The following is a 17,438-nucleotide window of genomic DNA, read 5'->3' as shown; positions in this document are numbered from 1 at the left end:
CTCGGCTTCCGAGGTTTGCAGACTGCTACTGCACGTTTTTTTAGCTGCACAAAGGTTTGACCACATTTCTTGTTCTTTTGCCTCCCTGTACTTACTGTCCATGTATTTTAGGATTCATTTTAATCGTCGGGTGCAGGCCTGTATAACTGTATGCCTCCATAGAATGCTGCAAACTGAAAACACTGACACTTTCTCTAGCATTTCCTTCAAACAGTAGGAAAGATAAGTCATTCGATTTAGACAGTCATAGCTTTAAGCTTTAGAACCACAGTGTGAATTGATGCCAGTACTAGCTGATGTATTTTCTTGTTTCAAAAATGCTTCATTTAACTTGTGGCGGTGACATTTCCTCTATAAATCCTACAGCGACTGAGTAAAAAAAGAACAAAAAAAAAATGGTGCAGACAGATAAAAATTGGCATATGAGGGTTTTTTCTCAGTGTGTGCAGATTTTTCTCTTTTTAAGGTTTCAAAAAGAATAAAAAGAATACAAAAATAAAAAAAAATGAGCCAGCAAGGCAAATGCTTTGTAAGCACTGGAGGGTAATTCTGTGTGTCTCAGGGATAGGAAAAGAGTGTCAAAAAGAGAGAATTTGGGTGGAGGAACTCTTCAGCACTCTAGGAGAGTATTTTGATTTTAGGTAGCAGATAGCTAACAGACACAAATAAAAGAGAAATTGCATGCTGGTTGCACACGGTGCTTCTGCACCGGCAGCCACTGTTGTCCAGATGAAGAGCTCTGCATTTACGTGTACATCAATCCACCCCCACCCTCTCAAACCCCCCTGTGTGACCTTTTCAGCTCGGTACAGTGCTTCTCTACAGGACTCTTTGGCAATGTGCTTAGACTGTTTAATTTTTCAAAATACATCACCTTGCTTTTTAGGCAGTTGACCAACACTTTTACTGTTATCGGCCCTGGCCGGCCGCTGTTTGCTCAATGAAAGCTTTATGTCCCTTCAAGCAGCATGGTACCAAGATTCAGCCAAACGGAAGACATGCAGAGTTTGTAACTGACTGGAAGCATAATGCAGCAATAATTAGCTCAATAGTCAGTAGTGAATCCTTCTTTTTTTCTGAAGGTAATGTCTGTGCTGTTGTGCACTTGCTTAAGCTTTTGCCTCTAGGCCTGTTACAATAAACAATAAGTCAATTAATCCATGACAAATTAAAAGAGACTCAATCATTTTTCATTTGCTTGATTTATCGTTTTTCTCTTTTTTCTCTCTCGTTTTACCTAAAAATGAACGATACAGGTATTCAGTCTGGTGATTTGGTCTCAACAGTTACGGAGTCTTTGCTTACAGAGACACCGTAATTCATTTTATTTGTTGTTTCTGTTGCTTTCATTATTTATCTTGGATATTCCAAATGTCTTCCGGTTCCAGCGTTTAAATGTTTGTTAGAATTTAAAGTTTATTGAGAATGTGTTCTTGCATTTTTATGCCATTATTACCATTACATGACTTGAAAATAGTCTCAAAACAACAATGTTATTGTTTATCGCAATAAGTTCTGGGACAATTTATCGTCCAGCAAAATTTGTTATCAGTGACAGGACTAGTTGCCTCGCTGAAGGATGCGTTGTACAGATCACGTTTGGAGCCTTTCTGGCTAGAACTTTTCAACTTTTGGTAAATTGGTCCCTCTGAATAGCTTTTTGGTATAAATGTGTGCAATCGTTGATGTCTGTCTTCATAACTCTCTGGCAAGCTATCCAGGATGTGCCCTGCCTCTCGCCTAAAGGCAACTGGGCCAGCCTCCAGCCAAGCAACCATGCAGATTATTAAATGGTTTGAGAGAATAGATGAATATGCGGTGTCAGAAATCCAATGATCCATGAGAGATCCAATGCACTACACCTGAACTTTATGCTTTTCTGTCTTCTTTTAAGTTTTATAAAGACTTAACATTACAGCCTTAAGGGTGATTATAAAACAGGAGTTAATGTTTATAATGTGTTTTTCCCATGTTATTATGCGAAAACGCGATACCACAGGTTAATAACGAAACTGAGATTGGAGTAGACTAGGTAGAGCAGACTCCAGGAGTTAGCTTACATGGTGCAGCACCTAATGTGTCTCCCCCACCACAAGCTTAGCGTGCCTCCTGTTTAGGCTCGTGGGAGGGATTTTATCTCCCTGCTGGTCTTCAAACAGCTCGAAATCTCTCGTTGAGGCTTTTGGAGAGCTGCTGCTGAATGGGAGGGCCAGGAATCTGCCTCCCCCCTATCGCTACCCTGAAATGGGCTAAGCATCTTGGAGAATGAATGGATATTTTCAGCCTCTTCACGGCAGGGGAACAACAGTTCCCCTTGGGATCCCGTGGTGATGGATATGGCTGTGAGCGAGTAACATTTAGCTTATTCATATGCTGATTCTTGTTTTGCAAGAACAAATTAATATTTTTCCCCACAACTTACTCTCAGTCATGCAAAAATCAGATGCACAGAGCAGGGTGTGCAGTGAATGTTGTCAGTCGTTACGTTGCATCATTTTGCTTTGATAGCAGTTGAACACACCACCAAAGTTAAAAGCCTCAGCGGAAGATTAAATTTAGATCAGGGCACCAACTGTGATTAGTTTTTAGGAGGCTTTATGTCTACTGTGATAAGAAAGTAAATAAGTGTTCTTTTCTTTGTTTTTGTTTTTGTTTTTCTTGAATACTGTCCCAAAATATTTAAATTGAAATAGATATTTCAAACTGAACTGGGCAGTTCTGATGTTCTTGTGATCAAAGTTCAATGACTTGCATTTCTTAAAAGCATTATTGTTGCATGGTTAAAAAAAAATTATTGTACAAAATGCATTGTGGGAGATTTTTGTGACCTTTTAAAGAATGTCCTGCAGTATATTAAGTGCAAGTGTTTTCAAGTAAAGTTTAGCTTCCAAAAAGTAATACTTATATTTAGCATTTATTATTGCTTGGTAAACTTTTCTAGTTGTACATTTTTTTCCCCTGCAAAGTTTAAGATTATCAAAAAAGGTAGGTCCAGCTTCTGTTTTGTTAAAGCAACTTTGGCTTTTTTTCTCTCTTAAAGTATGATGTGCAGCATTCAATGACCTGTTTTTAAGCTGCAACCTTTTGTCAATGTTAAAAAATATATATTTTACAAACTAGTGAATTAAACCAAGGCCTCAGAAATGCTCTCTTAATATGTTTTTCTGGCTATGACTCAGAATGAAGACTTCTGCTTTAGTTTTTCTTTTTCTAAAGTCCTACATCTAAGTGAATTTGGTATGTTTATCTCTGTCGGGGTAACTTTCAAGGTTATTCTTTTTCTAAGAAGCTCTGTCTCTGCATTATTAAAAATAAATAAATTTAAAAAATGCTTTCTTCTAGGTGTTTTTATATTTTAATTAGCTTTCTTAAAATTTTACTAAATTTATCTCAAAAGTATATTTCATCGTAACCTAGGTTTTTCAAGAGACAACATGTATCAAGAGATCACTGCTTTGTAAAACTGTGAAAAAATAAATATATTTTTTTTTATTTTTTGGAAAATATTTTATACTGTAGTCTAAATTAAATAGGTGGCATTTTTAATTGTTCTGAATAAGATTTTGTTAATAAAAAATAAAATAATACTGTTTCTCTTTGACTAAATGGACTTCAAACTGCTGGACTATATGAAATGCAGATTTTCAGTCCATTCACTGCAAAGAGCGCACGTAGATCTGTCTACAGAAAATACGTCAGGAAGGTTCCAAATGATTTGTTGTGGGACGTAATAATAGATGAACCCTAACATATATCCTCTTGATCCGTTCTGGTGGCTATGGTGGAGGAAGAGTAATAGGAACTTTAGAATCGTCGTTACTGTCTCTGTGAAGAGCATTATCATGACAAAAAACAATGGTGCAGGCTCTGTCAGGCGCAGCCGCCTTCTGATGCTTCAGCACATTCCCATTTTTTAGGCCATTGTGTAAAAGAAGAACGGCGGGGGAGAGTTGTGCAGCTGAAGTGGCAACATGAAAGGCAACATCATTCATGTTGATGCCAGAATTGGATTCCAAAAGGACCGATTCTGTGACTTAGCATTCACACCTCAAGCATTTGTACATCAGGACCTTGTCAGTTGGAGTCCAGCTCCATGAGCCAGGACACTGCATACCGCTTTTCATCTGTAAATTTGTGAAGGTGATTAGTCGTACTTTGCTTGGTCAGTAAGACTGCATAAATTGAAAAAACTTGATTTACTATTTCATCCAAGGTTGTTCCATTAAGCTAACAGTTGGCTTGCTCATGTTGTATCTCAGCTAAATCCATGTCACATCTCTTAAGCTGTGACATCCTCCTTGTAGTGAATTGATGAGTGTCCCCATTTCCATGAAAAGGTGAATGTAGTGGTTTGTACCGTAGATTAATAAGACAGAGGCTTGGCAATGTGGCTCATCTTTTTCCCCGGAGGTCTGTTTGGAATATTTCAGCTCCAAACATAATATATTATTGAGTGAATTAAGTCAACGCAGCAACAGTAGTGCATCTGCTAAACAATGCGTTATGTTCTGAGCATACAGCAACTATATGCCCTTGTGGTAAGCAAGCAATGTTATTCATTTCTCTAAATCGTGACAGAATTTCCTAAATTCCCCAGTAGACATCTACTTTTAGGGTTCCTTTAAGCAATTCATTGTCATCAGTTATTATCTGACCTGCAGTAGATAGGTTCTCATAATGTTTTTGTTTCAAATTTTGCTACATTTGTACTTATTTATGATGGTAAATGTGACTTTTTTTATACTTGTCATACCAATAATGGACTACAACTTAGCATTAAGTAAGGCTGAGACAGCAGTGTAGCAGGAGTAAGAAATACTGCCACCTGCAGGTGGGAGATTGTAATCTCTTAAACCTAACATTTTGGACTAAAAATTGCAATAAACTTACAATTATGCTAATGCATGAAAAAATGAGGGGGTTTGTTGATTTTTGCGTGAATTTTCATGATTGCTGAGTCACTACTACCTGGAGGAACTTGTTTGTACACCAGCTAACAAGGCAGTGCATGTTTCCTTACCGTCCTGTAGCAGAATGGTGAGAAGTACAAAGATGATAATTTTCCATTGCTGACTTAGCACTGAGGATGGAGGACTGGCTATGTGAGAGAAAACCTCATGTATACAGCTGACCAAGTGAGACATACATTTCTGCTGGATTGTAGGAGGTTATTATTCCCTTCTGCTCTACTCCTTGAATGGTTCTGTTCCTTTTTCATTGAGTGTTAAGAAGGTCGAAGTCAGGTGATGCCCTCAAGTCGAGTAACTGCTGTTATTCATTACTTGGTCCCTCAGAGTTTGAATTACTTTTTAGAGACCTGAAACCTATTACAGCGCATTAATTCCTTGTATTATGGGGCAACATGATGGCAGTGACCTATATGATGAACAGGTCATTCCAAGCGACATTTGTGCTTCCTGTGACTTCTCGTCCAGATGAACAGTACTGACTTTTCCTTTGGAAAGTGGGCTGGGAGGAAAAGTACATTGACTTCTGTGGTATGTGTGGCATCAATGAGGAGTGTGGTGACCATTAGCGAGTCCTCACTGAGCCCCCAGTACAACCATTAGACCCAGTGCAGAGGGCCTAGAGGTATGGGTCAGTGTTTTTTTGTCGATGGCTCTCAGCCAGAGGCTCCTGTTACTGATGCTGAGTGCACTTTGTTGCTATAACAGAGATTGGATTCTGGAAAATGGGTGTTGGGTATTAGTTGGGGAATTAACTCTTTCATGCATTGTGTTCACTACAGTGGACAGTTTTTTGTTTGTTAGTTTTTTTTATACATGCGTCCATGCTGAAGTTATGGTGGCACATACGTCGCCTCTATAGACTCGGCTGTTCCAACAATACCGCTGAATGAACAACCAGTGGAAGTACAAAATCAACATCTCCAAGCTAACCTAGCTTATTGTCGGACCAAAATGCTAATTCCTCACGACTGAAATTCCTACATAGCGACAGCATAATTTAACAACTTTCAACTAACATAATTGATAAAATGGGCTTGATGTTGAGAGGACATGTGTAAACTAACTTGGACATTATGCATCAATAAATGTTTGCTGACATTTTGAGCATTAGGGTAACAATTTTTTTCTTGAACTTGCTTCAACAACTGTTAGGCTGTTGAGGTCTGGACTTGCCCACATTTGTGGGATGTATTGACTACTAAGCTGAGGATTTCTGAGGAAACAATACATCCCGAATGCCCTGAAAATGCTTAGGAAGTGAGAAAAGTTGGGGAAGGAAGCCTCAACATCAGTACAAAGAAAAACAACATTTTAGAAACCTGGAAGCTAAAAAAAAAAAGAGGTTAAACTACAGTAGCCTTGTTTTGTGTCCATTTTTTGTATTCTCTCATTGTTATGTTTGGTTGACTTATTTCTTCATATCTTCTTTGTTTTTGTTTAGGGCAAATTGCATTTTTTTTTTTTTTTTTACCATGCACTATGTTGTTTTTGGTCAGCAGTGGTCCATCAAACTCTTTAATGGATCCACATTTTTGCTAATTTTGCACCTTCTTATTGTATAATCACTGAACTCAGCAGAGGAAGTGTGCTTTAAATGTTGTTTTGGATAATTTCATTAGCTCCAGAATGAGTCACTGAAGTGCTCTAGGAATACATTTTCACCATTTCTGGATGTTTGCTCGATGTGTGTAACCCACATAAATTGAGGGTGCCTCTTTAAGAAAGCAGTGGTTAGGAAAGTGGTGTTTCAACCAATCAGAAGGCAGACTGTCGCTGTAGGTCCCGCCCTTCTTCTCCGTGTCTGCAGCATTGTTGCATGTGCTGAACAAGAGCAATATCGGGAGGAGACTGCTGAGTTGTGCAGTCTGAGAATCTGTGTAATTTAAGATGGAAAAAGTACTGGATATAAACTTGCATCAAACCTTTTTGCAAATAGTTTTGTTATTATCAGCCAACGTCTGAGCTGGAAGTAGCTGAAGTCTGTTTTGCCGAGGTAGCCCTGTTGGAGCTACCTCGCCAGCCTCGTTAGCTGTTGTTTGTTATTGGTTCTGTGAAAATTCCTCTGGTTCTGCTTTAAACTGAAGGTAATGGCTAAAATATAGTATATGCTTATTTTATTCACAGTGAAATTTCATAGTATTAAAAACATGCCTTGTTACTTACCTAGTTCCCTTCTGACTGAGAGCCACCATACTGTTGTCCCCATTGTGTCGCACTGAGCTAGGTGACCATATTCTATGCCTTTCTCTTAGATTTTCTTCTCCTTAACACATTGTTGCTGAATAATTGCATTTATCTGAATTATTTGTTTATTCAAATGTAAACTTTTACTGAGCTTTGGATAACATTTAATTTTTTTTGTATTTTGAAAAAAAAAATTTATAATTTACAAAAAAATTAATAATGTAGTATGGAAAAGGTGAACAGTTTTATTCTAAGTAATTTGATAGCTAATTTATGAATTATGGCTAGAACAGCGTAGCAAAAAATATATGTTTTTGCTACAGGTCAAGTCATACCTGACCTGTTGACAGATCAGGTTTTTGTTTTGTTTGGGATGTTGGATTTTTCCTGAGGTGGATACCACACTTTGATGGTGAGCCTTCCCACCTGGACTTAGAGGGGAAAAAAATTATTCCCTCCTTTTTTATTTGGAGTCCTGCTGCACTCTGCGGTGTGGTAGGCCTGTGTCACTCACGTCTTCACACACACACACATTTGGCTATGTGTAAGCCCACTGACTGAAATTTTTTCACTATTGTCCTTTCATCCTGGAAATTTTTTAATTGTGCCATTTGAACTGGCTTTTTTTCTTTTATTAGGGACATTATGACAAACTGCTGTGTTGGAAATTCTCATGTGAATGGTGTTTAAGTTGAACTTGAATTGAACCTGAATTTGATTAATCTTTTTTAACTCAGGTTGCCAGGGTGCCCCAAAAGACTTAAAATGGAGAACTAGCACTTGGCCAAGTATTATTGGTTCTTTATCTGATTTTGTGAAATTTTATTTTCATAAATGTGTAAGTCTTGACCAACTTTTAATTTCATGGTTTAGTTCACTAAAACCAGTTTATTCATTTCATACCTTTCATACCTTTCACTACTGTTGCATGTAGACAATAGATTGATTGTTCTCTTGAGTCATTTGGGCTTACAAATGGTTTTGTAACCCATCCCTGACTAAAAAATGTCAAAATCTTCTTTAGATTGCAACATGATGTGTTGCGTTTTGAGATTTTGTTTTGCTTAGTTCATATTATCGGATTAGAAATGTTTGATTGTCTGTCTGATTGTACAGACCTGGTAGTAAAAGTGAAGTTGAACTAAACTTTCCAAAGAATTTGATAATTAAATCAGGATTTGACAAGGCATTATTGCCATTTTCACAGTTTGTTTGGAGACGGCCTGTTCTTAATAAATGGAATTGTGATTTGAGAAATGCTTTTTGTTCTTATGCAGATTATCTTTTTCTGATCTAGCACATTCACATTTGATAGCAAAATAAAAAAAAGAATGTGTAAAATTCTTTTCACAGCCTTGAATTTAACGCAGGTTTTATACACATTTTCCAACTAATTTGGCATGTGAAAAACCATTTATAATCAAAGTAGCAAGGCTATCATAGTACATATATGAAAGGGGTGACTGTAAATTAAAATAGAGAAGCAATTTCCAGACATGCAGTTCAGCTGTCCATTGACACACATATGAAGGCCTAGAAGCATGTGTGCAAGTAGCAACGTACCAAAAAAAGAAAAAGCATGCAGAGGTCTTCCAAACACACATTCATATGCGGTGTCCAGGCTGCTGGAGCAGATCTGAGTATCAGCTGCCCAGCTCTGACAGCTTATCCCGGGCCACAGCGCTGGGGACAAGAGGGGGGGGCGAGGATTAACCTCCATGTTTAATAGAAAAAGGAGGAGGTGGTAGGGAGAGAGAGAGGGAGAGAGAGAGAGGGAGGAGAGAGAGAGATGGAGGGATTTAGGAGCCATGGTGCTATTACAGGCCGTTTACAGTGAAGTGAAGGATAGCCAGTTAATCCTGTTTACTTTCTATAGCCGCTGAGGTTTCCACACGTGTATTTACGCGTACACTGTGCTGCGTGTCGCTTTTGGACCGTTTCTTTCAGACACCAGACGGGTTTTCACTTCAGAGAAACGGAGGGCAGAGGAGGGATTGATTGAGTTAGGTCATGAAAAGATACAATAGACTGAGCCACTTAATTCTTAAAGTGACCAGTGGGAATAAAAACCCTTGAGATGCAGGCTGGCTTTCACATTACTCATGGGTAGGGGGGGATCAAGAGATTTGGACTTTTGAGGAAGTATAGCCTTTTGAAAAGTCAGTTGTTACCAGAGCCAATAAACCACCTTATACCGCTTCTGCTTCAGTGTCGCAATGTTTACTTGGAATATAATTATATCTTGAAGTAAGTCGCTCAGATTTGTTCTCATAACTGGGGGATTTGTAGCTCATGCGCTCACTCAGGCAGATAACCGGAAATGTTAGTGAAAAGGTCAGTGGTTTAAGCAGCACCTGAGACCTCAGTTCAGTCACTGTAGATGAGCGCACAAGCACACCAACTCTTAGGAGAGAAACACCCCATTCAGAGCAAAGAGGACAGGAAAGATTATTTATTTATTAACCAATTACTGCATCAAAGTATTTTTTCTCTCAGCCATGCAGTCTTTGTTCTGTAAGGGCTTTCTCGAAGCTTTTTCTCATACACCTGCCAAACTAACTGCTTTTCGCTGCAATCATTCTCGTGAAACGATCGCCTCTGCCGGGAATGAGCTTAAATCTGTTTCGCCTCACTATCATTTGGTTGCTCAGGGTTCCCCTAATCAGAATGGAAACATTTTAGAGCTCACTCTATTATTTAGACTATTAATGGCCATTGTTCCCGATCTGACGGCAGAGAGGGATGACTGAGGCCCCGCAAGATGGCAGCTCATATTTTAACTTATTAAAATCGGAGACGGCGCCGAGAACAAAAACAAAGGCCTGCTCCAAATGAAGCGACTTCTACAAGGTTAAAGCATGCAAAGATCTTGCACTTGTCAACAATAATTAAAGGAGAAGGCATTCCGAAGTTTACGAAGGATTCTGGTTGGAACTGGATTAGAATCACTGAATGCTTTATTGCATTAATTAAAGGTTAGCCAGGTTGAGAGCAGGAATAATCAGGGAAAAAAGGTGAGCGGTGTTTCTCAGTCTTAAAATGAACAAAGACTGAGGTTTGGTGTGTCACTTGTTTTAATCTTAAAGAATAAAGTTTCATTTTCCCTGCAGTATTTTTGTGTTTAAAGAGGTAAAAAAAAAGACAAAGTGCATTTGAAAAGAAATATATATATATATATATATTTGGCTATAGAGCTCTGTTCAAAGAAATTATGGACAAAATATGAGATTATTTGTTTTGATAACTATGAATAAAAATACCATATTTGTAAGGTATTAATGTTATTCACATCAGTTAAATTTATACATAACATGAGGTTAATTTCTTTCATTTATTGAACAATCCTATTTATACAACTGCAGAAATGGCAAAGAAAATTATTGCATCAACATTTTCTACATTTATTTACCGTATTTTCCGCACTATAAGGCACACCGCATTATAAGGCGCATAGAATAGATGCTTCAGTTTGGGTTGCCAATTTGTTCCGTACTCTATTACACATCCACATTTGTAAAGAAGTGGTCCCCGAGTACTTTATAAAGTAGGCTGCCCGAGTCATTGTTTCATTCACGGTGTTGGTGTTGCGATATTGTGCCCAACTGCTTTCTGGGTAACACAGACCAACCGACACGCTGCCACCGCAGTCTCTGTCTTTCTTCCCCCGCCCCTCCGCCCCCCTGGCTTTAAATGTATTATCAAACTTTATTAACAAACCAGCGTTCTGACAACTATCCCAGCATGCACCGCGCACTTCTTCTTCTACGGGGAAAATGAAGTTGGCGGTTGCTTACCGTAGTTGCTAGACCTGTTGTGGTTCAATATTGGTCCATATATAAGGCGCACTGGATTATAAGGCGCACTGTCGGCTTTTGAGGAAATTGAAGGTTTTTAGGTGCGCCTTATAGTGCGGAAAATACGGTACTTGACGTTGATAGAGGCTAAAATAAAAATATAATTTTCTCTTTTTTTTCTTTTTTTTGCAAAGTTCTGCGAAGTTATCAAAAGCAAATAATGTTACCAAAGTAGAAACAGGTCATGTTGCAATGAGTATGTACAAAGATAAATATATTCCTAGAGTGGGAGATCGAGTCAAAAACAGCGTTTTAGTAAATGTTCACATTTTAAAACTAACTGAAACTGGAAATGTTCGTATCTGTGGGATACAATGCTATATTAGTGGATATCTCCTGTCTTTCAATTATAGAGGTTCTGTGTTATGACACTAAAGTTGTATTGGTTGTTTCAATGCGCCCCATCAGCTTCAACCTGTCAATCCGCTCCAAGTCTGCCAAAAGTGGTGTAAACTTTTGGATTTTGCGACAGGCTGTCATTTATAAAATGGCATAAAGATGATATATTATTGTACTCCTTCAGGCATTTTTTTCTTTTCTTTTTTTTTTATTCTCTCAGCATACTCACAATGTTCCTTTGCTTCCAGGAATTGTTAGTCTGCAAAAGCAGGGATAAACATAACAATTTCTTGAAAAAGTAGATGTTCTGATGAACATCAGAACATCTACTTTTTACCCCAGGTAACCTGTAACCTTTTCAGGTTACCTGGGGTCTTGGATTTCTGAAGAAACTAAACTGTTATTTAAAACCCACATAATCAACTTTTCTGCTCAACACGCATCTTCCGTGCATCTGGGGCGCAATTTTAGGGGAAACATTTAGGCTTTTCAACAGTATTTATTGCCCAGAAGCATTCTTATAAGAAGTACATGAAAACCAAAAAATCTCATTTGTGTTGAGATTTGTTAGACTGAAAATTCAGATTTACACAGTCTGAAGAAAATGTCAAATGTCCGTGTCTCAGTAAATTCAGAGAAAATAGAATATAACCAGTAACCACTGCACACTTCTGTTTTGAATAGACTGAATGGAGCTTCCAAGAATAAGTGATATTTTTCTTTTAAATTCTGAGTAGTCTGTATTGGTTTCTGTGATGTCAAGTGTGAAGCAGGTTCTTAGAACATGCTTTTGAAATATGAGCTTTGAATAAGGTAGATTTTGTTTGTGGTGGATCGTTTCTTTTAATATGGCTACATGTTTTGAATTGGTGCCTCGCTGCTATAAAATTGGTGTTGACTTATTTTCCCTCTTCTGGCAGAACCTGCAACACTTCCATTTAAAATGTAATCTTTAAAGAGCCAACACATTATGGAATATTAATACAATTCCCAGAGAAACATGACAGAACCTCAATTATATATTTTTCTTTAATTATTTCCCTGACAGATGTGGTCATGTTTAGGGAAATATTATCTCTTGTAGCCATTTCTTGTCATAAGAAGTTCAAAAGTTATGCCTTTCCTGTTCTTTTTACCCTTTTGAAGGGCTCTGAAGAAAAATTGGCATATGTGTCAAATCACCTTCATAACCGCAGGAGATATGACCAAAATAGATGAAGTTTCAGTTAACCTTGTTTTACAGGAATGAATTGGGCTGGTGGGGCATCAGTGATTTTGTTTTATTCTTTTTTAACCTACTCTTTCTAATATCAGATTTTTTCCCCCCTCTGATTAAATGTGCTCAACTTAAATATTGTGTTTTGCAAGGTGTGATTTTGGTCATGAACTATATGTTTTTTTATTATTATTATTATTATTATTAATGAAGTGCTGCCATTAAGCTGTAGTTTTCTGCACTCGAGTATAGAAACACCCCTCTTTGTGATGCCTGATGCCGACTTTGTGATGCATGTGGCAGAGATGCAGACAGACTCTGGATTCAAGTTGTCTAGGGCGCTTCCCCATTGAGGGTGCATTAACAGGTGCACTGACGTGTAAGACATGTTGATGGAGTATTGAGGAAGAAAGATGTAAGGGGAACGGGATGAGCAACCTAGAGAGGCAGAGATGGAAACAGAGAGGTTGGTACGGCGGAATGGGTGGGAAAGAAGAGAGGAGAAGTCTCAGTGAGAGGAGATAAGTAGGTTAAACTTCCCGAGCTGAAAATAGCTATCTTTTCCATCAAATGGTATCCAAGCTGCCCAGGGGGAACTGGCCATATACAGCAGAACCTCAACACTGTCGCACTAATCTGTAGTCACTATGTTTCACGGTCATACATTCTGACCAGCAGCAATGTATTATCACGGTTTCCTTTAAGGGCATAACATTTGTGTGGCAGAAAGTAGCCTCAGGCTTTCAGGGTTTGTGTGGGTAATCTGTTTCTCCATTTATTTCCTTTTTTTGTACCACTTTTGTTACATCATCACATTATACGTACATTGAATCTCATTTTTGATGCACAATTTATGCATGCCTGTTTTACATTGCAACCAAAGAAGTATGAGGAGTTTTAAGACCATCTCCTAACGTGCTTTGAATACAGTAAAGTGTGGCATCTCAGAAACGCTAACGTATTAAAAAAGGGGATCTCTAAAGTGCATATTTAAGCACTTCCTTAAAAAAGTATCTGTACTCCTTGAATTTTTCTTGTATTTAGTGCAGATGCTAATGTCTGTGTGCTTTTTTATGATAGAACGACTGAAAGTGGTGCAGAATTGTGAAGTGAAAAGAAAGTAATTCATGGTTTGAACTATTTTTTTATTATTTTTTTTTTGCTAAATGAAAATTTTAACAGTTTAGCACACTTATGTTTTCTGGCACTCTGTGTGAGTACTTTGTAGAACCACACTTCACAGTAGTTTGAAGCTCCAGATTATCCTTTGGATTGGTGCCTGGACTTTGACTGGGACATGTCAACACATTTGACAACCTTTTCCAGTTTAGCTTGGACTGAATGTTTACAGTTGTTGTTCTACTGGAAGATGAACCTCCCTCACAGTCCTGTAAGTACTTTGTGTGCTTGGACTGGGTTTTGTCCCAGTATTTATTTACCCAATCTACTGCTTTTTCTAACCAACTTCCCTAGAAAAGCATCCCCACAACATGATGTAGTTAGCACTATGTCTCACCATGTTTTAAAGAGGTGTGCAATGTTAGTTTTATATCGCACAAAGCTTTACAATTAGACCAAAAATGCTTGTTTTGGTCTCATCTGACCAGAGTGTCTTCTGGTACATGTCTATATGGTTTGCAAACGATGAAAAGGACATAATGGATTCTCGTAATTACTTCTTTTAGGCAGTTTTCCACAAAGGTCGGGTTTGTGGAGTGCATGGCTAATAGATATCCCTGTAACACATTCTCTCACCTGAGCTATTGATCTCTACAGCTTCTCTAGAGTAACCGTGTCTCTGACACATTTCTGCTTTCCTTCCGCAGCCTGTCAGTTCAGGTGGACGATCATGTCTTGGTTTGCCATATTTTTCTGTTTTCAAATGTTGAATTAAATTCATTTGGAATATTTAGAGTTTCGGATTTTCTTTTATAGCCCTGCTTTAAACCTTTCCAGAATATTATCATTGCCCTCTGTGGTGTATTCCTTGGTCTTCCTAATGCTGCCTAAGATGGATACTGGGATTATGACATTAAAGTGTTTTTCTTTCTTTGACTACATATGCAGCAAACCTTTTAGTTTTTTATTTGGATTTTTCCTCCTCCCATTTCACACTAATTCACTACAGTTCCTCTCTAATTTAAATGCAATTAAGTTTGTTCAAGTTGTTGCCTAATATGACAAAATATGGGGGGTAGGGGACCTTTACAGGGAAATTGATACACTCGCTAGGCACTGCACACTTTTCATTCAACATGCGTTGACGGTCTGATCTGTTGGATTTGTAAAAGGCATTTTGACCTTCTTCTCTACATAAAATCAAACACAATTATTCTCTCTTGTTTCTCCCTCTCCCCTTGGCACTTCCCAATTTCCCGAAGCAGATGCTTTTCATATGCCCCCTTTTGTTTCTTTCGTGGCTCTCTTTTCTTGTGAGACGGTTTTGATTATGTTTCACCTCCGTTCTCCCACTTGTGTGTTTTTGTGTGTATGCCGTATTGGTATTCCAACCTATTCCACTTTCCTCTCGAGAAATTGGCTTCCTTTGATGGGCCAGGGAAAAAAAAAAAAACACTAAAAGGGAAGCTTTGACTTTCTGTTGCTTTTTCTTCTCCTTCCCTACCCCCCTCATTCCTTTCACGTACTTGTCTTTAACTCTTCCTGCTCCATCTCCCTGTGAATTTATTCACTATTTGTTCTTTTTAGGCTGCATTCTTGGCTCCTTTCTAAAAAAGATAAAGAGGTCCCCTTTCTTGCATCAGTCTTGTGAGTTCTACTCATCTTTGGGAAGACAGAGGCACACATTCCTGCACATTTTTCAGTTAGGTGCATCTGCTTAGACGAGTATGTTTTCAATTAAATTCAATGGTAAAGACGTTATATGGGTGTTTTGTCCAAAGCACTGTATCTTAAGGTTAACTGTGCGACTGAAATCTTAAGCCGAACAAATATAAAGCCCATTTGGGAACGAGTAGGGTTTAGGATTTACATGTAGATTAATTTGTCTTATTTTTCATCCTTTCAAAGATGCGTATTGAGAGCTAAATTTTGCTGAAAAAATATTTTCTGAATTGCTTTATTGTTCTTAATCTTCAAGTTGTATTAGACCCTTAAACACAGACAGAAAAAAATCATTTAGGTACACAAAAAGGGACACAGCTTTTTACAAGATACTTACATGGTGATGACTGAAAAAGTGTCATTAGTGTTCATGCACATAGGCGCACGGCATTTTCTATAGGGTATAACACATTGGTCAAGATGGTTGCTTGTACTTTTAATAAAGGAACAACTTTTGGAGAAGTGTAATTGCATGTCATTATCCAACTCCATTCATTGTAACACACTCATGTAATTCTAATTAAAGGTAATTGTCTGTAATTTGCAGGAGTCGTTAAAAGGATTAAAACTCAGGGACTGGAAGAGTTAATAGAGGCTGTAAAGGCAAAGCAGTAATTTGGAAGCCTGACAAGACTATCTGTCTCTCTGTCTATCCATTCCAGTTTCAAAAAACATGCAATTTTGTCCAAGTTGTGATAACAATATTGACCGATTAATGCTCATTTTGCTGAGTCATCTGATAAATTCTGTAGATGACGGGATTCTAAAAGTCTGATCTGTAATGGATGAAATGGAATTGTGAGAGTACAGTCCCTTGTGGTGCTCCTGTGCTGCTGACCGCCTGGTCAAACTCAACCCTTCAACCTCAGAAATTGTGGGCCGTTTGTCAGGTTTGATAAACATGTGCCCCCTGCAGATTCTATAGTAGTTCATAGTTTTGTCAGAATGTGATAAATTAAAATGGAAAGAAATCCTCGTAGGACCGCTTGCTTTGTGCAAATGACCCCGGCATCGTTAAAGAAGGTGTCTGACGGTATCTCAAAGACCTTCATGAGGAAGGAAGTCGGGTCAACGCGTCTGAAGTCATTGACAACTTCCAGATGAATGGACTAAATAAATAATCGTGCTGTGGGCAGCAAGGGAATTAGGATTCTATTCATCTGGATGAATAAATATCAGCAGAGCACGAATCCATCCATCCATCCATCCATCCATCCATCCATCCATCCATCCATCCATCCATCCATCCATCCATCCATCCATCCATCCATCCATCCATCCATCCATCCATCCATCCATCCATCCATCCATCCATCCATCCATCCATCCATCCATCCATCCATCCATCCATCCATCCATCCATCCATCCCTCTCTCTGTCCGTCCTTCCATCATCTTTACCAATGTCTTTTTAAGGTAGTTGAGCAAAATTAATGTGTTGCATGCTTTGCTCTGCAGAGCAATCAAGAAACAATTATAACCAGTGTTGCAATGTATTGTGATTTTTATTGCTACTAGCTTTGAGAAAAGGCAGCAGCAATAAAAATATCAATCATAAAGTGATAACATATTATAAACTCATGTCGGGAAGCTCAAGCTCCACTTTTATGCAGTGGTTGCTTTTTTTTTTTTTTTTTTACTGTTAAACAGTTAACTTAGACCTTTTACTCTATCACCTGTTTAAAAGTTGTGACGCTCCATCTATCTGCATCAGTTCCTTTTGATGAAATCCATCCATTTTTGGACTTTATCAGATTTTGCTTTGAGTTTGGACCTTGTTCTGTTCTTCTAGATATTTTACCTTCTTCACTATTTTTTTAATCCTCACTTTTAATTTTTATCTCTCTGCTCTAATATCAAAACATTAAGATTTGGTTGCATATTTTTGCATAACAAATGATATACTAACCAATGTGTTATTTTGTAGCAAAGAAAGCATCTCTAAATCTGTCTGCAATTTTAATTTAGTCAATTTTTCATTGAAATAAGATTCCATAAAAATCAGGCATCTGCCATGTTTTCATCTCTTTTTCTG

At 38.1% G+C, this 17,438-nt stretch overlaps 1 protein-coding gene across 21 annotated transcripts in view; it reads left to right on the top strand.

The window, feature by feature from the left end:
* Positions 1-17,438, top strand: part of adgrb2 (adhesion G protein-coupled receptor B2) — a 280,363-nt gene that overhangs the window by 198,452 nt on the left and 64,473 nt on the right. The window lies entirely within an intron of this gene.

The sequence above is a fragment of the Poecilia reticulata genome, chromosome 11 (assembly GCF_904066995.2).
Source record: "Poecilia reticulata chromosome 11, P_reticulata-male-v2, whole genome shotgun sequence".
Classification (NCBI taxonomy): Eukaryota; Metazoa; Chordata; class Actinopteri; order Cyprinodontiformes; family Poeciliidae; genus Poecilia; species Poecilia reticulata.
Note: the sequence above shows the minus strand (reverse complement) of the source record. Positions and strands in the feature narration are given on the sequence as shown.